General features: G+C 47.0%; 1 long non-coding RNA gene across 1 annotated transcript in view; it reads left to right on the top strand.

Moving 5' to 3' along the window:
- The first annotated feature begins 4,966 nt into the window (after positions 1 to 4,966).
- The window catches only part of LOC137561622 (uncharacterized), a 97,409-nt gene continuing 77,638 nt past the window's right edge, over positions 4,967 to 24,737 (top strand). The window contains exon 1 of the long non-coding RNA XR_011030073.1: positions 4,967 to 5,011. This is a non-coding gene — a long non-coding RNA (uncharacterized lncRNA). The remainder of the gene's footprint in view (positions 5,012 to 24,737) is intronic.

Genomic DNA, 24,737 nt, shown 5'->3' with positions numbered 1-24,737 from the left:
TTAAATCACAAATGCAGTGAAAAGATATGCAATGGTATGGTAATACAGTGTGGGACTACAAATCCCAGCTAGCCTGGCTGGCAACTGTCTGTAGGCTCTATGTATATGCAGTGTCACCCACAAAGACAGCTATGCTTTAATAAGTTAAATCACAAATGCAGTGAAAAGATATGTAATGGTAATACAGATTGTGGGCCTGGCACACTACAGCAAGGCCCAGCTGAGACAGGGCTGTATCTATGCCTATCTGTGGCCACACAAAAAAAAAAAAAACAGATCAGAAGAATATTAGCTCTCAAAAGAGATTTTGTGGGGTGCTTTCAGCAACAAGATTGAGCAAGGAGCAAGCCAACAACAGCCTAATGAATGCTTTCCCTATCTCTAATTGTCTCTCCCTTCCTCTCACTATAGCAGGGTCTGCAGACTGAGAACATGGCTGACGCGACGCTGCAGCGTTTTTATAGGGGGGGGGGGGGGTAAGTGCAGCCTGATTGGCTTCCATGTGTCTGCTGACTGTGATGTAGAGGGTCAAAGTTTAGCCCAATGACAAGGTAGAGGAGGCGGGTTGAATGCACTATGTGTCCGCTACCTGCCGTGGGTTCGGGTACCTGATATCCGCGTGGACTACCCGCCAGGTGACCCGTTCGGGCCATCTCTAAATACAGGTTGCCAGCCTAGCTGTCCTGCTGATCATCTACCTTTAATACTTTTAGCCATAGACCCTGAACAAGCAAACAGATCAGATGCTCTTACTAATATCAGACTGGATTAGCTGACTCCTTGTTTCAGGTGTGTGATTCAGACACTACTGCAGCCAAAGAAATCAGCAGGACTGCAAGGCAGCTGATTTTGGTTAAAAGTAAATAGACATGGTGGCCTCCATACTCCTCTCAGTTAAAGGGGCACTATGGCGAAAAATTGTAAATTTAAAATATGTGTAAACAGACAAATAAGATGTACGTTTTTTTTCCCAGAGTAAAATGAGCCATATATTACTTTTCTCCTATGTTGCTGTCACTTACAGTAGGTAGTAGAAATCTGGCAGAAGTGACAGGTTTTGGACTAGTCCATCTCCTCATAGGGGATTCTCAGCAAGGCTTTTATTCTTTATAAAGATATTCCCTAAAAAGGATTCAAACAATATGGCTGGCAAGCTTCCCTGCTTGCTACACAGTTTTTTGGCAGTTGGACAGAGCAACTGCCATTCACTATGTGCTTTTGAAAATAAATAAATCCCTGAGAATCCCACCATGAAGAGATGGACTAGTCCAAAACCTGTCGCTTCTGTCAGATTTCAACTACCTACTGTAAGTGACAGCAACATAGGAGAAAAGTAATGTATGGCTCATTTTACTCTGAAAAAAAAACATACTTCTTATTTGTTTATGTTTGCAAAATATTTTAAATGTTACAATTTTTCGCCATAGTGCCCCTTTAAGGAATCCTCCAAACATATCATGTGCAAATGACCATAGAAGTGTGCAATAATGAAAAATTATACTGTAATAATGAGGTAGCAAAAGACAAAAGTAAAACAGTGCTAGGAGGTCTGATTAATTTATCTTTGTAGGGATACATATTACAGTCATCCTGATCCCTAGTTTACTTTATAGTTATTTCAACAATCATGTCTGGTGGGATTTTTGTTTGGTCCTACTTGTTTTATGCATTGATTCTTTGGGTCTTTCTGCACAATCCAATATTTATATTAGTTATATCAATATTGTTTGTGTGCTCAGTTTATGTTTATGGTGTGATAAGTGATGGAGCTTGAATAAACTATCTGAAGCGAGGGCAACATCCTTATTGCACGTATACTAATCATTTACTGCAGCTTACCAGTTTGGAATTATAATAATAGTAATAATGAGGGAAGCGTCAGTAAATGTGAACCCTGAGGATGTTATGTTAATTAATATAATCCAATAAACCAAACATTTGTATAGCGCTTTTCTTCTGTCAGATTCAAAGCGCTCAAGAGCTGCAGCCACTGGGACGCGCTCAAGAGGCCACGCTGCAGTGTTGGGGAGTCTTGCCTTGAACTCCTTACTGAGTAGGTACTGTCCCTGGTCCCTAGCCAGGATTTGAACCCTGGTTTCCCATGTCAAAGGCAGAGCCAGTACACTATCAGGTTTTACCTTTTAATATAGTTAAAAGAATGTTTGCATAAAACATTGTTGGACTGCCAAAAGTTTGAGGATCTGCACAACAGATGAACCAGTCTAATCAAGTACAGTAGATCAATTTATCCATTTCAAGTCTGAAACATCTTTTGAAGAATGCTTGACTAGCAACATGTTTCATTAGTGAATTCTACTTCCTCCGACAGTCACGCATCTCCTTTACATCAGTAATTGTAGCTAAAGGCATATTTTTCAGAACAATTATTTCCAGTTATTACATTGCAATAAAAAGACTGAATGTAGGAAAGCAGCTACTTTTATAAAGTCACTTAGAAGAGTCAAATACGTGTGGCAACACAGCAGCCTAACCTGGAAAACAAAAATCAGAATACAACCAAAAGAAGTCAATATTTACCTTTACCCACCCTTTGCCTTTAAAGCAACATCAACTTTTCCATGTACATCGGAAGACAGTTCCGAATTTTGCAGGTTTATTCTTTAGTACGTGATTCAGTAATTTATACCAAACAAGTGCTAATGATTTAGAAGATAACATGTAGGTTAAAACACAAGCATTATTGAAGGGTGGTCTGGGATCTTCTATGCCAAGCAGGTTCCCCTTAACCCTTAGACTTTAGCCTTGGGCCTGCCCCTACCTCAGGCTTCTATTCCCACCAACAAAATGGCTAATGTTATCCTGGTAATGTCTAGATTAGCAATTGCAGCAAGTTGGAAATCCACCTCACCCCAACAATGGTAAGAGTATGGGCAAAGATTAAGTTTAACTAAGAACAATACAAAGGCATTTTTTTTAAAAAGTGTGGGATTTCTGGGATATTAATGTGGAATCCAAATGTTCGCAGGCACAGTGATTTCTAGTTACGCCCCAGGATTAAGTTATAGTTGTATGTAGAGATGTCCCAAACGGTTCTCCGGCGAATGGTTCCCGGCGAACTCTGGTAGTTCGCGTTCGCCTGCCAAAGGCGAACTTTCCCGGAAGTTCGATTCGCCCCATAATGCTCTATTGAGCAAAACTTTGACCCTCTACATCACAGTCAGCAGGCACATTGTTGCCAATCAGACTGCACTCACTGGTGGAGCCCCACCCCCTTTATACAAGGCAAGGTCCTTGAGCCATTTGACTCACTCGTCTGCCTATACTAATTAGTTAAAGAGAGTCTAAAGCGAGAATAAATCTCGCTTCAGAGCTCATATTCAGCAGGGGCATGTGTGCCCCTGCTAAACCGCCGCTATCGCGCCGCTAAACGGGAGTCCCTTACCTCCCAAATCCCCCTCCGTGCAGCGCATCCCCTCTTCCACATAGAGGCAGGGCTAACCGCCACAGCCCTGCCTCACACGCGTCTGTCAGCGCGTATCTCCGCCTCTCCCCCGCCCCTCTCAGTCTGCCTTCACTGAGAGGGGCGGGGGAGAGGCGGCGATGCGCCGCTGATAGATGGCGCTGAGAGGCAGGGCTACAGCCGTTAGCCCTGCCTCAAGAGCAGAAAAATCTATGATCAAGTTGGTCGCAGATTTTGCAGGAGGGGGGGGGGGGGTTGGGGGGTAAGGGACCCCTGTTTAGTCGCGTGATAGCGGCGTTTTATCAGGGGCACACATTCCCCTGCTGAATATAAGCACTGAAGCGAGATTTATTCTTGTAGGCTTCTCCTCCCTTCTACCTATTCTCTCCTCCCTCCTACCGGAGGGAGGAGGGTCTCATCTGCCACGGAATTCATATATTTCAAAAGCCAGCTTACATACCGTGGCTGGGGATTGAACCCAGGTCTCAGTGTATGGTAAGTAACTAACATATTCATTATACTACCAACATTACTAGCTGAAGCTAGCATGTACCATTTATGCTCAATCCAAAAGAAAAATTAGACAAGACAAAATTTATATCACACTTTTCTCCTGCCGGACTGAAAGCACCAGAGCTGCAGCCACTAGGGCACACTCTATAGGCAGTAGCAGTGTTAAGAAGACTTGCCTAAGGTCTCCTACTGAATAGGTGTTCGCTTACTGAACAGACAGAGCTGAGATTCCAACCCTGGTCTCCTGTGTCAGAGGCAGAGTCCTTAACCATTACACCATCCAGCCACTGCTTAAGGATATGTAGCCAGGCATGGCCTTGCCTTTTGTGTTCAACAGTTGTCCAAAGAGAACCCCAGATAGCCAGGTAGATTCATCTCTCTCTCTCTCTCTCTCTCTCTCTCTCTCTCTCTCTATCTCTAGTAGGGATGATAAAAGACAATGGTGACTTTGCTTCATAATTTTACGATGCCCCGTGGCACCATCAGCTCAAACTTGGTAGAAGAAAATACAGAAAATCATTTTGACAGCACTTTTTCTACTACTTTTGGTATTTTTTTTATTGTGAAATGCTGAAAAGTTATTATAAAGTGAAGATGACAAATGTCTCAACTAGGAGAAAACTTAGGAGAAAAAGGGAATTGCATATGGGCCATTGCATGCCAACTAGCTAAACTAGAAGACTGCAAATGCTCTGTGGTTGTAAAAAAGCTGGTATCCTCATCATAGGAGTTTAAAGTGAACCTCCGGACTAAAAATCTACTCAGCAGAACTGAAAAGGCTTGATGTTTCTTTAACAGTTTCACAGCATCAGAACTTTGTTTTTCTTACCAAAGCATAATTTTTAGCTGCATTTTTAGCTAAGCTTCACCCATCAAAGAAAAAAAGCCCGGGCTTTTTTCCCTGATGCTGTGCAGAGCATGATGGGATTTCCTATGTTGTTATTTACAATGCCTAGCAACTATGAGAGGTGCTCAGGACACAGGACAGTTGGAACTGTGTCTCATGCTCCCTGTCACCTCCTTTCAACCGAAAAAATTGCTGCCATCGTGAAATCAAACATTTGTCTGTCAGTGTGGGTAAGAGATTATATTACCTATCTATTTTAATTAACATAACTAATGTAACTTAATGACAGTATGTTTGTTTAGGCTGAAGTTCCTCTTTAAGGGATGAAATAATAATAATCTTGACTGCGTCCGCTTGGATTACAATCTCTCTAATAGCTGTTCCATCTGTTTAAAAGCGATTCAGATGGCTGTACATCCATTCCTACCATGACAGCAAATGTGTGCTATCCTCCCTGCTACTATTGCACCTCCCATCATCGGACCACCATTTCTGCTGAAGCGGTGGTCTTTTAGGAGAAAGTGCCAGCTCTATTCCATGCCCCACCACTATATCTATTGCTTCACACTAGAGGCGGAAGTGATTAATGATGCAGGTCAGTTTAGAGTTTATGGGCATTGGTGGTTGCTAAGATAGACACTGTGGGGTTGATTCGCCTTAGCTGTAAGGAGAGCCAATGCATGAAATTAAAAAAATAATGAGATAAACTGATAGGGAGAGATAAATCATGAGTTAAGTCATGTAGGGAGACATACATTGTGAGCTAATAAGTAAGGTAAAATAATTCAACAGAAAAGCTTTGTGAATCAGCCCTAACCCCTGCTGAACACACGGGCCCATATGCAATAAACTTTTTCTCCTGAGTTTTCTCCTATGTGATATTTTCTCAACTTGTCAATAAAATCACCAGTACACAGGAAAATGCTCAAAATAATTTTGATAAGACTTTTTTATCTACTGGTATTTTTTGATATGCTTTCAATTGCTAAGTGCTGAAAAATTATTTAAAATACAAGATAAAAAATTATCACCTAAGACAAAATCAGGAGAAAAAGATAATGGCATATGGGCCATTGTGGCATAACATTGATCTTTGATGCTTTCATAAAGAAGACCTGTCAAACATAATGCCAGTGGCAAAGCTTCAAACCTCGGGGCCCCCCCCCGGGCCCCCCCACGCTACATTAAATAACCAGGTATAGGTGCCTCCTGTATAGGTAGCCAGGAATAGGTGCCCCCAGTATAGGTAGCCAGGAATAGGGCCCTCCAGTTTTGGAAGCCAGGAATAGGTGCTTCCAGTATAGGTAGCCAGGAATAGGTGCATCAGTATAGGTAGCCAGGCATAGGTGCCTCAGTATAGGTAGCCAGAAATAGATAGCAAGAAATAGGTGCCTCAGTATAGGTAGCCAGGAATAGGTGTTCCCAGTATAGATAGCCGGGAATAGGTGCCCCAGTATAGATAGCCAGGAATAGGTAACTCAGTATACATAGCTAGGAGTAGGTGCCTCACTATAGATAGCCCGGAATAGGTGCCTCAGTATGGATAGCCAGGAATAGGTAGCTCAGTATAGATAGTCAGGAGTAGGTGCCTCGGTATAGATAGCTAAGAGTAGGTGCCTCAGTATAGATAGCCAGGAATAGGTGCCTCAGTATAGATAGCCAGGAATAGGTGCCCCTGTATAGGTAGCCAGGAATAGGTGCCTCAGTATAGATAGCCAGGGATAGGTGCCTCGGTATAGATAGCCAGGATGAGTACATTTGAAATCGGCGCCGGGAGACTTGGGCGCAGAATACAGCCGGTATAAGGCTGATCCTGCTTCTGCACAAGTCCGGGCCGTGTTAATTACTATTCCCCCTCCAGGCCGTCATGGATAGTAGGGAATGAAATAATTCGGTTTCCAGCTATTGCTGGAGGCCGAATTATTGTGATTCTTAAGCAACCTCGGCTCCGTCTTCTGACGGAGCCGACGTTACTCACTGAGCGCCGCTATAGACTGATTCCTATTATAGTCTATGGTGGCGCTGGCTGCGCCCACATCTAGCAGCGCCGAAAAGCACTGCTCCGAGCCAGGATAGGTGCCTCGGTATAGATGAAGTAGTTTAAACACAACAGAGGCGCCAGCAAGAATAAAATATTTAAAAACAGTTTAAAAGGAGGGATGTAGGTGGACTTACCTCCCTCAGGTAAAGACCAGCCAATGAGCCGTTGATAAACAACAATATTATTTATTGGGGATTCTCCAAACAATACAACGCGTTTCACGGGCAAAACTCCAGCTTCATCAGGCAATCAGAACGGAGAAACACATTTGTAGGTCAGGTTCTGGTAAGAACGCCTCTGTATAGATAGCCAGGGACAAGTGCCTTGGTATAGATAGTCATGGATAGGTGCCTCGGTATAGATAGCCAGGTACAGGTGCCTCAGTATGGATAGCCAGGGATAGATGTCTCTGTATATATAGCCGGGGATAGAAGCCTCAGTATAGATAGTTAGGAATAGGTGCCTCTGTATAGATAGCTAGAAATAGGTGCCTCAGTATAGATAGCCAGGATTAGATGCCTCAGTATAGATAGTCAGTAATGAGTGCCTCAGTATAGGTAGCCAGGCGAAGGGGATACGCAGCGTCATGCACCAGCAGCGGCAGAGGGAACATCAAATACTCACTTTGCCATGATTCACGAGCTGCATCTACTTCTTGTTGTTCTTGCATTCCATCTCACAGTAAAAACGCTCCTGGGGGCGCTGTTACTGTGAGCTGGAACTCAGGACAGGAAGAAGTTTGTAGATGCAGCGTGTGGATCACTGTTAAGTGAGTATTTGATGTTCCCTCTGCCACTACTGGTGCATGCCACTGCATTCCCCCACGTATGCACGTGGGGAGGACAAGCGGGTCCCTCAGGTTGGGGACTCCCTGTACTGTGCCCATGCAGATGAGGACACAGGGGGACACAAAGGGGCAAGAGGGACACAAAGGAGCATAGAGGAGGACACAAGGAGGACAGAGGCGGAAACATGGGGATAGAGGAGGACTCAGGGGGACACAAAGGGGCATAGAGGAAGACACGAGGAGTACAGAAGAGGACACAGGGAGCCACAAGAGGTACAAGGGAGCATGAGGTACAAAGGTCCACAAGATGCCCCTTCACCATAGATGTACCAGTTTTAGTATGCACCTTTTGCACCAGGTTTAGGGCAGCGTGGCGGCGGCCTCCGCATCCCAGCCGGCAGTTTCCGTTCAGCTCACGGAACCGCCGGCACAGAGCAGGGCGGGCGCCGCCGCAACTAGCAACACGGCGGCGGGTCCCACAATGCGGCCAGCGGAGTTTGGGACGCGGGCGCGCGTGGACTCGGGGCCTGGCCTCTCGGATGTTCTGAGGCAGAGGGTCACACGCGCGCGCGCAAGGAGGCAGGACTCTTACCTCCTACGTAGGAGGGTCAGCTGATTCTCCTGTCAGCTGACATCAGGAGAGTCCCTGATTGGTTGGGCTATGGGGCGGCGCTGAGTAGCTCTCTAGCTACAAATACAACTTGACTATCAGTAGCAAGTTGTCTGCTGTCGTGAATACACTCGTGTTAGCGCTCAGACCTTAGCTCAGTGCCCTGGTGTTGATACTAAGGATTTCACACCTTAGTTAGGATTGTATTTGATATTGTATCTGTGTTTTGACTCCGGCTATCCTTGACTACTCTTTCTCTCTACGCTATTGTACCTCTGCCTGTCTGATTCTTGTTGCCGACCTCTGCCTGTTTACCGATTACTCTTCTGCCTTCCGTTCCTGTACTGCTGCCGTCATCTGATTCTGCAGATCGCCAATAATCGGTTATATATCTGTATTCTTGGCGATACTGCAGATCGCCAATAGTCAGATTCTCTCTGTGTGCTGACACCGATCGTTACAGAACAGCAGACCACTAGTATGGAAGCACTACGCAGTCAGATCGAAACTCTAACCACCTCACTTAATAACCTCATTGAGGTGGTTAATTCGCAACAGACTCAGATCAACCAATTGGCTGGGTCTGTACGGGTCTTGCAGACGACTGTGGCCACAGTGCAATCACCTCCAGTCGCAGATCTCCGTATGCCAGTGCCCGAAAAGTTTTCAGGGCAAAGATCTGACTTCCAGAACTTCCGCAATCGGGTTTTATCTTATTTTAAGTTACGGCCTACTCAGTCAGGTTCCGAGCAGCAAAGGGTAACCTTTATTAAGATCTTACTGTCCGGAGACTCACAAACCTGGGCATATGGTCTTTCATCCGAGAATACGGCACTGACGACAGTTGAGGAATTTTTCAAGCAATGGCCATAATTTATGATGATCCAGATGCTTCAATCACTGCCGAGAGGAAGCTCAAGACTCTCAGGCAGGGTCGAGACACGGTCGAGGTCTATGCGGCCGAGTTCCGAAAGTGGGCTGTGTCGTCCAGGTGGGGGTCTCACGCCCTATTAGATTGTTTTCTGTCAGGCCTATCAGATGCAGTCTCTGAACTTCTGTTAGGGCATCCTGAACTAAAGTCCGTCGATGACGCCATTTCCTTGGCAATTCAGGCGGACCGCAGGTTACGCTATCAGCGTCAGTCGAGGGGCAAGAATGCAGTGAGAACTCTCTCTTTTGCATCCTCGTCACCAACCCCTCTCACTGATGAGCCGATGCAAATCGGACATTCTCGGGTGACTCGGGCCAAGAAAGAGCGCAAAAGGGCTGAAAGACTTTGTCTATATTGCGCCGAGGAAGGCCATATTGCTCAAAATTGCCCCAAGAAATCGGGAAACGCTGCTGTCTAGGTGTAGTTAGAGGTAATACCCTAGACATACAGAGCTTACCTCTCAATCAGAATAATCGGTTACTTCTCCCGTGTTCCATTTCTTGGGGGAATTTGACTGTTTGCACTGAGGCTTTCATAGATTTTGGCTCTGCGGCTAATTTTATAGACTACGAGTTTGTAAAGGGGCTGGGTGTTCCTTTACAACATTTAGACAGACAAGTAGTCATTACCGCAGTGGATGACTCTCCTTTACAGTGCAGACAACCTCTTTCTCAAACACCCAGGTTATCATGCACGATTGGGGTTTTACACAAAGAGAGTTTACAGTTTCTTGTTTTACGCATGGCAACCTCCACCATAATCCTCGGTATGCCCTGGTTACAGCTTCAATCCCCACAGATAGACTGGGCATCAGGTCAGCTACTCAGTTGGTCACCTTACTGCCGCAATCATTGTTTGGGGAAGATTGCCTGTTGTGCTGCCAAGATAGAGATTAAAGGGGTACCAGTGCAGTACGCTGAGTTTGCGGATGTGTTCTGTCCCAGGTCAGCCGATAAACTCCCACCACATCAGAGTTTTGACTGCCCTATTGATTTAAGATCTGGTTGTATGCCCCCCAGAGGTCATCTCTATAATTTGTCAGGACCAGAAAAGCTGGCAATGCAGGAATACATTAAGGACAACCTGGCAAAAGAATTCATTCGTCCTTCCCGGTCACCGGCCGGGGCAGGTTTTTTCTTCGTCCAAAAGAAAGATGGTGGTCTTAGACCTTGCATTGACTACCGAGGTCTAAACAAGATCACCATCAAGAATCGCTATCCGTTGCCTTTAATTGACGATCTCTTTGCCCAGATCACCAACGCCAGTATTTTTTCAAAATTAGACCTACATGGGGCATACAACCTGGTGCGCATCAGGGATGGCGACGAGTGGAAGACGGCCTTCAATACGCCCAACGGGCATTACGAGTACCTCGTTATGCCCTTCGGGTTATGTAATGCCCCGGCCGTCTTCCAGGAGTTAATAAACAAGGTATTCAGGGAGGTGTTGGGGAGGTTTGTCTTGGTTTACCTTGACGATATACTGATCTTCTCTCCAAACCTTGAAGAGCATCGTAAACATGTTAAGTATGTTTTGAAGAAGTTAAGACAGAATTCACTGTATGCCAAACTAGAGAAGTGCCTCTTTGAGGTCACTCAGATTCCTTTTCTGGGGTATATTATTTCTACTTCGGGTCTCTCTATGGATCCAGAAAAGGTTACGGCTGTCTTAGAGTGGCCACAACCGGTGGGTTTGAAGGCACTTCAAAGGTTCCTTGGTTTTGCTAACTACTACCAGAGAATTATCAAGGGATTCTCTTCGGTAGTAGCACCTCTGACTGGTCTTACCAAAAATGAAGCTGATCCATACCATCGGTCACCGGAGGCTCAGTCAGCTTTCAACATCCTAAAGAAATTGTTTTGCTCTGCACCTATATTAAGACATGTCGATGTCACCCTTCCCTTCATAGTGGAGGTGGATGCCTCGGAAGTTGGGGTGGGGGCTGTCCTGTAAACGTTCTGGTTTACAGGGCAAGACCCATCCCTGTGCCTACTTCTCACATAGATTTTCCCCAGCTGAAAGAAACTACGATGTGGGTAACAGGGAGCTCCTTGCCATCAAGTTGGCCTTTCAGGAGTGGCGTCATTGGCTGGAGGGTGCAGAGCATACTATTGTTGTGTATACAGACCATAAGAACCTGGAGTACATTGAGGGAGCAAAGAGACTTACCCCAGACAGGCCTGTTGGTCCTTGTTCTTTTCTCGCTTCAGATTCATGATCACGTACACTCCAGGTTCTAAAAACGTCAAGGCAGATGCTCTTTCGAGATGTTTCGAGCCTGAGACTACTCAGTCGACATCGCCAGAGGGTATCCTACCCTCCAAGCTGGTCTTAGCTGCCGTGGACACCTGGGAGGATTGGGCAGCTACACTAGCTACTTACCAGTTAGATACGTGCCACTTCCTTTTCGATTACAGATCATGCAGTTATTCCATACCCATAAGAACGCAGGTCACCCAGGGGTCGCTCGCACTCTGGATATGCTCACTAGGTGTGTGTGGTGGCCTTCATTGGCCTCAGATTGTAAGGAATTTGTGAGGGAGTGTGTTGTCTGCGCCAGGAGTAAGCCTTCCCGCCTGGCTCCGGTGGGCACCCTACAATCTCTGCCAGTGCCAAATGAACCGTGGACCCATCTTTCCATGGACTTCATTGGCGAGCTCCCCAGGTCCGAGGGCATGACAGTCATTTGGGTAATCGTAGACAGGTTCAGTAAAATGGCACACTTCGTTCCACTTAAAGGATTTCCCTCAGCCCAGGAATTGGCCGACCTCTTCATACAACATATCTTCCGGTTACATGGTATCCCGGGCGATGTGGTTTCAGAAAGAGGAGTCCAATTTGTATCAAAATTCTGGAGGGCCTTTTGCCATACGTTGGGTATGAACCTGTCTTTTTCATCAGGGTATCACCCACAAACTAATGGGCAGACCGAGAGGGTTAATCAAGCTCTGGAGCAGTTCCTGAGATGCTATGTAGCGGATGCACAAACTGATTGGGTTAGGTTTTTACCCTTCGCGGAGTTTGCACACAACAACCTGAAAAGTGCGTCAACAGGGTTGTCCCCTTTTCAGGCTGTGTCAGGAAAATTCCCTAAGTTTTCCCCATTTCCGGTGTGTTCCTCGCCCTTCCCGGCCCTGGAGGATTGGCAGAGGACTTTAAGGGAACTTTGGGGACAAGTGAAGAAGAATTTGGGAGTGGCCTTTCAGAGACAAAAAAGACAGGCCGACAAAAGATGCTCTGTCGAATGGCACTTTACTCCAGGAGACAAGGTGTGGGTGTTAACCAGACATTTGGCACTCAGACAACCGTCCACCAAATAGGGTCCCAGGTTCATAGGGCCTTATCCGGTGGTCAAGAGGATCAATGATGTCTCTTATGTCATTGATCTTCCTGCCAGCATGAGATGTGGCAGATCATTCCACGTCTCACTACTGAAGCCGGCAGTGTATGTGGATTCCTCTCTCCCCCCCTGTGGTAATAGAGGGCCAGATGGAGTATGAAGTTGAAAAGATCTTGGATTCTCGCCTGGTGCAGAATTCAGTGCAGTATCTGGTCCATTGGAAAGGGTACGGTGTGGAGGAAAGGACCTGGGTTCCAGAGGATCGCATGCATGCTGAGAGGTTGAGAAAGAAGTTTCATCAATTACATCCTGAGAAACCGTGTAGGAAGTGTCCGGAGTCCACTCCTCAAAGGGGGGTTACTGTAAACAATAGCGGAGCCGCCGCCGCGCAGGGCAGCGTGGCGGCGGCCTCCGCATCCCAGCCGGCAGTTTCTGTTCAGCTCACGGAACCGCCGGCACAGAGCAGGGCGGGCGCCGCCGCCACTAGCAACATGGCGGCGGGTCCCACAATGCGGCCAGCGGAGTTTGGGACGCGGGCGCGCCTGGACTCGGGGCCTGGCCTCTCGGATGTTCTGAGGCAGAGGGTCACGCGCGCGCGCAAGGAGGCAGGACTCTTACCTCCTATGTAGGAGGGTCAGCTGATTCTCCTGTCAGCTGACATTAGGAGAGTCCCTGATTGGTTGAGCTCTGGGGCGGCGCTGAGTAGCTCTCTAGCTACAAATACAACTTGCCTGTCAGTAGCAAGTTGTCTGCTGTCGTGAATACACTCGTGTTAGCGCTCAGACCTTAGCTCAGTGCCCTGGTGTTGATACTAAGGATTTCACACCTTAGTTAGGATTGTATTTGATATTGTATCTGTGTTTTGACTCCGGCTATCCTTAACTACTCTCTCTCTCTACGCTATTGTACCTCTGCCTATCTGATTCTTGTTCCCGACCTCTGCCTGTTTACCGATTACTCTTCTGCCTTCCGTTCCTGTACTGCTGGCGTCATCTCTGTTGTCGAACCCTTGCCTGTCTGACCTTCCTCCCTTCAGTGGAACGTCTCCCACTGGAGGGTTATCTTTGAGGCTTGCCTCTCCGAGACGCCTGCCCCAAGCAGACGATTACTGCTAGGGGTCGAGATTCCTCACTCTGCCTGGTTAGAGGATCTCACTCACGGGGTTCCCATTCAGAGGTAACCACACCTCTGAGGAATTGCCGTGAGGTGGATATTTCCACACTTTTGTGATATTACTGTATTTATTGTGTTCCTTTTGCTGGGTGTCCAGAGGTTAGCGATATATCCGTATTATCGGTGATTCTGCAGATCGCCAATAATCAGATTCTCTCTGTGTGCTGACACCGATCGTTACACCAAATGGTGATGATAGTCCTAATACCTTGTAGTTAAAAACATCTGTAGATGAATTGGGGCAATGCAGTTTTAAAAATACTATTACTAAAATACTATGTCATGTTCCACAATAGAAGAATTTGATAATCGTATGTCTGATCGATCAATGATCAGATATGCTGGAAAATCTTAGGCCTGGTTCACATTAGCGTTCCCTGTCCGGATCCGCCTGATCGGATCCGGACCGTATACTGTACAAACGGAACGTAGGTTCCGAATAGCAATGCAAAGTCTATGCGGACGTTTACATGCGTACGTTCCGTACAGAACGAAGCTGGCTCGGATCCGGACACTTTTCCAACATGCGCTATTTTTCGGGTCCGGATCATCCGGCCCACGCACCCGTACCGGTGCCTGACTGCATCATCCGGAAATAGAAACCTATGGGTAACGGAAAGCACAGAACACACAGGATACAAACACCTGACGTTCTACCCCACTTCCTATGCGTATTCTAGTGGCCATTTCGGAGGGAGACACATGGGCAGCAGTGGAGCAGCAGTGATTAACGTGCTGGAGCTGTTTGGCTGTATGTCGGAGGTGGAGGTGGGGCCTAAACAGCGGAGGACCTGATTCTACAGGTGCACCAGGTGCACCTTCTGCTGACCCCAACAATTTTATTAGTAATTTCGCTGTTTTTACCACACGGATCCGGATGGCAGCCTGATACATTCCTGATGCAAACGGACCGGATCCGGATCGGAACCACCCAGATCCGGTCCGTTTAAATGCCAAAACGCAAGTGTGAACGGGGCCTAAGTTGCAAGTGCTTAATCGGGTGCACGTCGGTACCAGTGTTCGATATTGTCACAACCGGCGTGTCCTACCAAGGTAAAGTGTCCCCTCGTGCTTGTGTCCAGTGTATTAAAATCTCACTTGTCCGCCGGTGTGATTCCGGGTCTCCTCCACCCTTACCATAAGCACCTGTAGCATGTGGGGCCGTACATGCACCAGGAGCCACGTGGAACATACACTTGTACAAAAAGGTCGGATATGGTTGTGATGGTGGAGAATGCCAGAAAGCACTCCTACAGACAAGTGAGGTTTTACTGAGTAAGGGCACTGCGGAGACATTTTTATACTTCTCTTGGAGCGACTAGGCAGGTGATGGCACTAGACTGATTTTGGATAGATTTCCTGCTGTAATCTGTCAGAAATCAGTCTGCAGTGTATGGGCAGGCAACAGATCCCTCTCTGATCAGATTTAATCAGAGAGAGATCTGTCTCATGATCGATCTGCCCATACATCGCCTGATGTATGGGCACCTTAAAGAGACTCTGAAGTCCCACTTTTTATTTAACATTAAACTTCAGCACTATAAGCCAAGCTAAAATGCTGCATCCCCCTGGCAGAAAGCTGTTTAGAATCCCCCCCAAATCCCCTGGGCTAAATGCGGGGGATTACTTCCTAGTAGAGGCAGAGCTTAGGGCTGTAGCTCTGCCTCTACTCGCATCAATCACCGCTGATCGCCACCTCTCCCCGCTCTTCTCAGTCTTCCTTCACTGAGAGGGGCGGGGGAAAGACGGCGATCAGCGGTGATTGATGCTAATGGAGGCAGAGCCACAGCGCTAAGCTCTGCCTCCCCGGGCAGCAAAATCCACGACTTTGAAAGTCGCGGATTTTTGCCCCGGTATTTAGGGAGTTGCAGCGTTTTAGCTTGACTTATAGTGCTGAAGTTAAATGTTGAATAAAAAGTGCGATTTTAAGAGGCTTCAGTGTCTCTTTAAAGCGGACCTAAACTCAGAACGTCCTCTCTGCTCTAAAAAATACACAACAGCATAATAACCTTTACACATAAAACATTTCTTTGTTACATCTGATACAAATCCTAAAATAAATCTACACTGTTTCTACTTCCTGATCAATGGAAACAGACATATTGTTAACATCCTGTGCTTTCAAATGAGCTTATCAGCTATCTCTGCCATGGCAGTCATGTGACACAGGGAGAGATCAAATAACTTGTAATTAGACACAAATGAGGGGGGATTACATAGGTTAAACTCTCTAAATACATACAGGGTGCATTTCTCTACATCCTTCTTTCCTGTGCAAGAGTCCAGGTCCACTTTAACATTAACATTTGCGTTTGTAGTACATTTGTTTGTGTGCAACCTGTTTTTTTCCTGTGTAAACTCATTAGCCATTAATAGCCAGTAGCTGTGAAGTGTTGCAGATTGTTCTGTTACACCCTTGCATTCAATATGTTTTTAAGGTGCCCAGAAAGGAACTTGTCAGTAAAAATAGCTCTTGCGCTTGTCTCATAGTAAACAGTAATATAATAAACTGCCTACGGGATATAAGAGATTTTAAATCATAGTGATGCACAACAGGGAAATGGTAATAACAATTACACTTCCTTCATTACATTTTTCAATTGTAACGCTACGGCAGATTATATTTTTATGTCACTTCAACTCCGGCTGGGAAGTGATGGGAAGTATAACAAATTGGAAATTGTTTGTGGGTCTGTGTGAGATATGTGGCACTTTCCCAATTTGAATTTTGCTGAAAGCAAAAATATAATGAGAAAGGTACAATATTATTAGATGTTTTTTTCTCCATTTGCATAATGATTGTTACAAATGTTCAGAATAACATATTCAAGAATGAGGATAGAAAAAAATATCTAAATCTCTGTGAATCTGTGCAGATAGGTAATTAAATTGTAAAAGAAAATGCAGGGAAAAGGACTGAGGAAAGAAAAATAGCCAGAGCGACAAAATGGTCACCGGGTACAGTGCTGTTCAATAATACTTATGTGTCTTTATTCATCCAATGTTGACTATGTAATGTTCAAACCACATATTTACCTCAGTGTAAGCAATATTCTGGGGCCTTCCAGCAAAGTATATTTTAAAAAATAAGCTATAGCATAGTAATAACAACTAGAAACATATATAAAGAAAACACATCCCCAATAGTGTAACACAGTTTCAGTGTGCTAAAACACTGACAGTCCAACGTTTTTAGGGCTCCTAGGGCGTTTTTGCCCTTTTTTCAAGCGCTGGCGATTTTGAAAATTGCCCTAAAAAGCTTGTGCAATGACTCCCTATGAGATTGTTCTCATTTGAGCAGTTAGTTTCTGATACTCTCAGCAAAGCGCTGCCTGTAGCATTTGAGCGTTTTTGCTCAATAGAAGGCAGTGATGGGCTCACGAGTAGAGATGTCGCGAACCTCCGTAGAAGGTTCGGTTTGCGTAAAAGTTCGCGAACTGCAATAGACTTCAATGGGGATGCGAACTTAGAAAAATAGAAAAAATTATGCTGGCCACAAAAGTGATGGAAAAGATGTTTCAAGGGGTCTAACACCTGGAGGGGGGCATGGCGAAGTGGGATACATGCCCAAAGTCCCTAGGAAAAATCTGGATTTGATGCAAAGCAGCGTTTTAAGGGCAGAAATCACATTGAATGCTAAATTGCAGGCCTAAAGTGCTTTCAAACATCTTGCATGTGTATACATCAATCAGGGAGTGTAATTAGAGGTCTACTTCACACTGACATACCAAACTCACTGTGTAACGCACCACAAACAGCTGTTTGCGTAGTGACGGCTGTGCTGGATTGGTGCACACCGTGGCCAGAGTGTAGGCCGTGGAGTTTTTCAAGCCCATATGGTCGCCGGGCTGTGGTAGCTCAATGATAGTACAACAGTGACTGTCCAGCTGATCAAATTTGGTCTGACCACAATGAAGCAACGACCTTATTGTCTTTTGTGTGCCACCCCCACCTGAGACACTGAAATAGCCAGTCATTGCTTCATTGTGATACGCAAGCCCCTTCACCGCGGCAAGGTAATGATCACGAAGGGGGATGGGCACATGTACATGCCTTTTGTTTATTTGTTGCAGCCGCCCGCAGTGCAGCCAGAAAAATTAGGCAGGCATGTACACGCACCAGAAAAATTAGTGTAGCCTTTAAAATTCAGGAATCCACCTAGAGTCCTGGACCCTGTTGGTGGTGGCGGAGAAGGCAAGCGGCCTGCAGGCAGAGATGCTGTGTGTGGGGACTGATTTAGTCTTCGGTCGTGCAGTAGCCCTCCGTGATCCATTCCTTATTCATTTTGATAAAGGTCAGGAACTGAACACTGTCGTGACTAAGGCGACTTCTCTTCTAAGTAACTATGCCTCCAGCTGCACTGAAGGTCCTTTCTGACAGGACGCTTGCGGCAGGGCAAGAGAGAAGTTGTATGGCGAATTGGGACAGCTCTGGCCACAGGTCAAGCCTGCGCAACCAGTAGTCCAAGGGTTCATCGTCGCTTTTTGCAGTGTCTACATCCACACTCAAGGCCAGGTAGTCGGCTACCTGACGGTCCAGGCATTGGTGGAGGGTGGATCCGGAAGGAATATGGCGAGGAGTTGGACTAAAGAATGTCCGCATGTCCGACATCACCCTGAGATCGCTGGAGCGTCCTGTCCTTGCCTGCGTGGACTTGGGAGGAGGAGGGTTACTGCCAGTGGTACCTTGATTGCATTGTGCAGCCACATCACCCTTAAACGCATTGCAAAGCATCATTGCCAGCTTGTTCTGCAAGTGCTGCATCCTTTCCACCTTCTGTTGAGTTGGTAACAGGTCCGCCACTTTGTGCCTGTACCGAGGGTCTAGTAGCGTGGCCACCCAGTACAGGTCATTCGCCTTGAGTTTTTTGATATGGGGGTCCCTCAACAGGCTGGACAACATGAAAGAGGACATCTGCACAAAGCTGGATGCAGACGTACTCTCCATCTCCTCTTGCTCTTCCTCAGTGACGGGACCCAACTCCTCTTCCTCCCCCCAGCCACAAACAATTCCACGGGAACGTGGAGCAGCAGAAGCCTCCTGTGACGGCTGCCGCGGTTGTTGTTCTTCTGCCGCCTCTTCCTCTTCCACAGAAACACCTTCCTCATCACCATCATCAGAGTCTGACTCCTCTCCTTCCCCACACGACTCCTCTTCTTCCTCCTCCTCCTCCTCCCCCTCTGTGCTGCCGCAGGTGTTGTGGAAACATCGGGTTCGGATGTAAATCGCTCCCACGACTCCTGCTGCCGTAACTGTTCTCGTTCACGCTCCTCCACAGCTGTATCCACCACTCTACGCACGGCACGCTCCAGGAAGTAGGCGTAGGGGATCAAGTCGCTGATCGTGCCCTCAGCGCGACTCACCAGTTTGGTCACCTCCTCAAAGGGCTCCATGACCCTGGATGCATTTCGCATCAGTGTCCAGTTGTTAGACCACAACATCCCCATCCTCCCAGATTGTGTCCTTGTACTGTAATTATACAGGTACTGGGTGACGGCTTTATCCTGGTCTAGCAGGCGAGAGAACATCAGCAGGGTGAATTCCAGCGAGTCGGGCTATCGCAAATCACGCGTCTCACCGGCAAGTTGTTTCTTCGCTGAATGTCCGCAAAGCGTGCCATGGCCTTGAAAGAGCGCCTGAAATGCCCACACAACTTCCTGGTCTGCTTCTGGACGTCCTCTAAGCCTGGGTACTTGGACACAAATCTTTGCACGACCAGATTCAGCACATGTGCCATGCAGGGTATGTGTGTCAGCTTTCCCAAATTCAACGCAGAAAGGAGATTGCTGCCATTGTCACACACCACGTTGCCGATCTCAAGCTTGTGCGGGGTCAGCCATTGCTCCACCTGTTTGTTAAGAGCAGCCAGGAGAGCTGCTCCAGTGTGACTCTCCGCTTTGAGGCAAGACATGTCTAACACTGCGTGACACCATCGTACCTGGCATTCAGCATAGGCCCTGGGGTGCTGGGGCTGTGTAGCTGGAGAGGAGATCGTGGCACCAGCCAAGGAGGAGGAGGATGACGACAGCGAAGAGGTGGTAGCAGGTGGAGAGGAGGTGGCTGGAGGCCTGCCCAGTGGCGTAGCTAAGGAGCTGTGGGCCCCGATGCAAGTTTTACATGGGGCCCCCCAAGCACTCTATACATAACAATTGATACGGCGCACACCAAAACCTGCCAAGGACAACCACAGTGTCAGAGATGCAAGAAGGGGATGGGGAACAGTTTGTTAATGATTACCAATATTCAAAGTATCTATAGAAGTGATTATTATGAGCACAGGACCAATAAAGAGGTAATACTGTAGTTGAGGAAAGGCCCTTCGGGACCCCTCTGGTCCAAGGGCCCCGATGCGGTCGCTACCTCTGCACCCCCTATTGCTACGCCCCTGGGCCTGCCTGCAAACTGTGGAGGTGTGACAAGTCGGTCCGCTTCGCAGCCACTTACTCCCTGCTTGCTGCCATCGGTCACCAGGTTGACCCAATGGGCTGAGTATGTAATGTAGTGGCCATGCCCATGCTTGGCAGACCAGGCATCCGTTGTCAGGTGGACCCTTGACCCAACACTCTTCGCAATAGATGACACCACTTGCCTCTCAACTGCACGGTACAGTTTGGGTATGGCCTTTTGTGAAAAATAATGGCGGCCTAGTATCTTCCACTGCGGTGTACCAATGGCCACAAACTTACGGAAAGCCTCCGACTCCACCAGCTTGTATGGTAATACAAAAACAATAACTCTAGGATAAGGGGCTGAGGTCAAATAGGACAAAAATGAATTTACAAAAATAGCGATGAAAATCTTCATGCACTATGCCAACGTAAATATATTAAAAAAACAAGGAAGAGAATTGGCTCTTTGGTGCATGAAGATGTAAAAAACATTTTTTTATTGAAACATATCTAGCAACTATAATGTATGTACGAAAACACTATCTCTAATACAATACAAATACATAAAAACCACTAAAACCTATACAAATAATGGAGCTACCCTTCCACACTACCTCCTGACCCACAGAAAATGGGGCTGCAGTCCCCACTGATCCTTGTATGGTAATAGCTGGCGAGCTAATAGTTCCGCCACGCCAGCTGTCAGACGCCGGGCAAGAGGGTGACTGGCAGACATTTGCTTCTTACGCTCAAATACTTCCTTCACGGACAGCTGGGTACTGCTGTGGGCAGAGGAGAAGGAACCGCTGAAGGGAAGAGGCGGTGTGGAGGAGGGTGGCTGTGAAGGTGCAAGGGAGAAAGCGGATGAAGACGATGCACCTGAAGTAGGAAGAGGAGAAGGAGGGTGGCTTGTCTTTTGTGTGCTTCTTTTCCTCAGGTGTTCTTGCCATAGCTGTTTGTGCCTTCTCTCCAGGTGCCTTTGTAAGGCACTTGTCCCTACGTGAGAGTTGGCCTTTCCACGGCTCAACTTTTGCTGACAGAGACAACAGATGGCTTTGCTCCGATCTGAGACACACATGTTAAAAAATTTCCAAATCGCTGAGCCCTCCTGGGGTGATGGCGCTACGGTGGCATCAGCAGTAGTGATGGGCCGAACAGTTCACCTGGTGAACCTCTCTGGACTTCTTACTAGTTCCGGGTCGCAATGACCTGGAGTACTACGCCTGCGCTGCCCGGCGGAGCGCGTCCTAGATCGCGCTCCTGTTGCCGGGCACTCTCTGCGCTTGAGCGTGACGTCACTCACATGCGCAGAGAGTGCCCAGCAACAGGAGCGCGATCTAGGACGCACTCCACCAGGCAGCGCAGGCGTACGACTCCGGGTCATTGCAACCCGGAAGTAGTAAGAGGCCCATGGATTTAGAGGTGTTCGCCACATCTCTAATCAGCAGCTGACGTTGAAGAGAATGTTTATTTACCACAGAGCGAAAAAAGTTTGAAAGTAGGACCTCAACAGGATTCCAAAAATGCAAAAATACTTTATTGTGGACCTATTCACAGTAATCAACAAACAATTAAAATCACTTAAAAAATGAGGATCCCAGGGTGCCTCAGTCCCCCCTCCACACATACAACCGCATTCCACATTCAGACCACACTCAATTACACTAGTTAGAATGCTGCAGCAATTCTAGATATATGGGTATTGCAACTAATAATTATATGTGGATGTCTCCTTTAGATCACAGCTGATAGCTTTGACGTGGGCTTTGACCTCATAATAGAGGTGAAAAAATGTACCAAAAATTGCACACTATTGGATAGTTCACCCCTTGAGTGCACTCAAAAATTATATGGCCAATACAAAAAGAAACAAAAGTTCCCTGTTAGAAAAGGCACAAATTGGATGCAAAGTGGGAGGAGTCCCAGGAGGCCGGCCTCGTTCACTACCAGGAACACAGGAGCGCTCGATCCCCGCTGTGATGCTACAATTCCGAGTAGGAAGCGGGTAGATCGCGCTCACCGCTACTGCCAGACCACGCCAGCTTCAGGAGGCGCAACAGCGTGATATATGGGAACGGCAAACCAGGTGAAATCAGTACACAGCCACCGTGGACCGCAGAGTGTTGGGGACCTGCGGACGTCCGGAGGTGTAAGTGACATTCAGCATGCAGATTCACCAGGAACACAAGTAAGCCGTGGTTTAAGTTTTGCTTCTAATATAAAAGATACTTCAAGATATGCCTTTCGTGTGGAGGAGAATGTCACGATTAAGGACTGGAAGTGCATCCAATTTGTGCCTTTTCTAACAGGGAACTTTTGTTTCTTTTTGTATTGGCCATATAATTTTTGAGTGCACTCAAGGGGTGAACTATCCAATAGTGTGCAATTTTTGGTACATTTTTTCACCTCTATTATGAGGTCAAAGCCCACGTCAAAGCTATCAGCTGTGATCTAAAGGAGACATCCACATATAATTATTAGTTGCAATACCCATATATCTAGAATTGCTGCAGCATTCTAACTAGTGTAATTGAGTGTGGTCTGAATGTGGAATGCGGTTGTATGTGTGGAGGGGGGACTGAGGCACCCTGGGATCCTCATTTTTTAAGTGATTTTAATTGTTTGTTGATTACTGTGAATAGGTCCACAATAAAGTATTTTTGCATTTTTGGAATCCTGTTGAGGTCCTACTTTCAAACTTTTTTCGCTCTGTGGTAAATAAGTTATGTACTTTAGTTTTTCTTGGGGCCCAAGGATTTGTGTGTGGTCCTTTCCTGAGGAGCAAAAAAGCCCCCAGATTAAATACCCAAATCTTGATTCCAAATCATTGAGGACTGCCTTTCCCTAGTCTTATTTAGTTGAAGAGAATGTTGGCTGGCTGTCCATAGCTGGTGATACATGGCGCCGGACACTGCCCCCAGCTGTTTCTGAGGACGAGCTCCCTCTGCTTCTATCATGGAGTCGTCTCCTCCTACTCCTCTCTGACTCCCCCTCTTAACTGTCCCTCTGGTCATCTCCTCTACCGGGAACATACGTGGCATTCGTATAACCGTCATCAGAATCCTCCTGCCCAGCTTTGCTTTCCTCAGACACCTCCTTAACTGCACCAACTTCAGGTGGTTCATCATCCCCCTCCTCACACGTTACGTCCATACTATCGCCACCTAACTCAGACGTATGAGGTGGTGTACCTGCGCCTTCTTCTTGTTGTTGCAGTAGTGGCTGTGAATCAGTGATTTCACCACCACCACCAAATAACTCCTGCGAAGTGTCAAATGCAGCGGATGTGGTGCTTGTTGTAGCGCTGGTGGCTGCGGGAGATGAGGTGTTCTGTGTTAAATACTCAATCACCTCCTCACAATTTTGGGAAGTGATGACACGTGCCTTCTTCTGAGCACTGTATTTTGGGACAGGTCCGCATGAAATCACAGCAACACCACCTCGCACAGACCTGCCGGTGCCTGGTGGCCTACCTCTGGGTCTGCCTCTTCCTCTACCTGGTTTGTCCATTTTGTCCATCTAGGGGGATGCTAGGTATATGCAGTGAGCTGGGTTCACTCAACACAACAGGTAGTTAGATGCAGCTGGGTTCACTGAACAGTAAAGGTACTTAGATGCAGTGAGGTGGGTTCACTCAACAAAACAGGTAGTTAGATGCAGTGAGGTGGGTTAACTCAACACAACAGGTAGTTAGATGCAGTGAGCTGGGTTCACTGAACAGTAAAGGTACTTAGATGCAGTGAGGTGGGTTCACTCAACACAACAGGTAGTTAGATGCAGTGAGGTGGGTTCACTGAACAATAAAGGTACTTAGATACAGTGAGCTGGGTTCACTGAACACAACAGGTAGTAAGATACAGTGAGGTGGGTTCACTGAACAGTAAAGGTACTTAGATGCAGTGAGGTAGGTTCACTCAACACAACAGGTAGTTGGATGCAGTGAGCTGGGTTCACTGAACAGTAAAGGTACTTAGATGCAGTGAGCTGGGTTCACTCAACACAACGCTAGGTATATGCAGTGATGAGGTGGGTTAAGTAAACACAACAGGTACTGGGGTATATGCAGTACTGGGTAGTACAATGTGCAGCTCCCTGTCACACACACAGGTAGTCACTGAATGTGCTGGGCTGCTGGCAGTGGCACACACAATATCAATTAGCAAGGCTGTGCATGCAACAAAAGTGTCAGTTTGACACACACAAAAAAAATATGTACAGGATGAGCTCTGAAAAGAGCTGTTGCTGTTGATGGGTGCTTTAAAAGCAATAATAATCAGTCAGGAGCAAGCAAAGCAGCCTAGAACCTAACTAATCTGTCCCTAGGAGAAAAAGTCTGCAGCAGCTGCCCCTTTCCTCTCTCTAGCAGGCACACGAGTGAGTGTAATGGCCGCCGGACCCTGCCTTATATAAGGGGGGGTGAGGATCCAGGGCTTAGTGTAGCCTGAATGGCTACAATGTGCCTGCTGACTGTGATGCAGAGGGTCAAAGTTGACCCTCATAGCGCATTATGGGGCGAATCGAACTTCCGCAAAAGTTCGCCTGGTGCAGGTGAACGCGAACCCCCAAAGTTCGCCTGGAACCGTTTGCAGGCGAACTGTTCGCGACATCTCTACTCACGAGTAGTCACCAGTCCCTAAGGACTCGATTTTGTGATAAAAATGAGGCTTAATTGCCTCAGCTGTGCG

This window comes from Hyperolius riggenbachi, chromosome 3 (genome assembly GCF_040937935.1).
Source record: "Hyperolius riggenbachi isolate aHypRig1 chromosome 3, aHypRig1.pri, whole genome shotgun sequence".
NCBI classification, from domain to species: Eukaryota; Metazoa; Chordata; class Amphibia; order Anura; family Hyperoliidae; genus Hyperolius; species Hyperolius riggenbachi.
The sequence above is the reverse complement of the archived record's forward strand: the minus strand, read 5'-3'. Positions and strand labels throughout refer to the sequence as shown.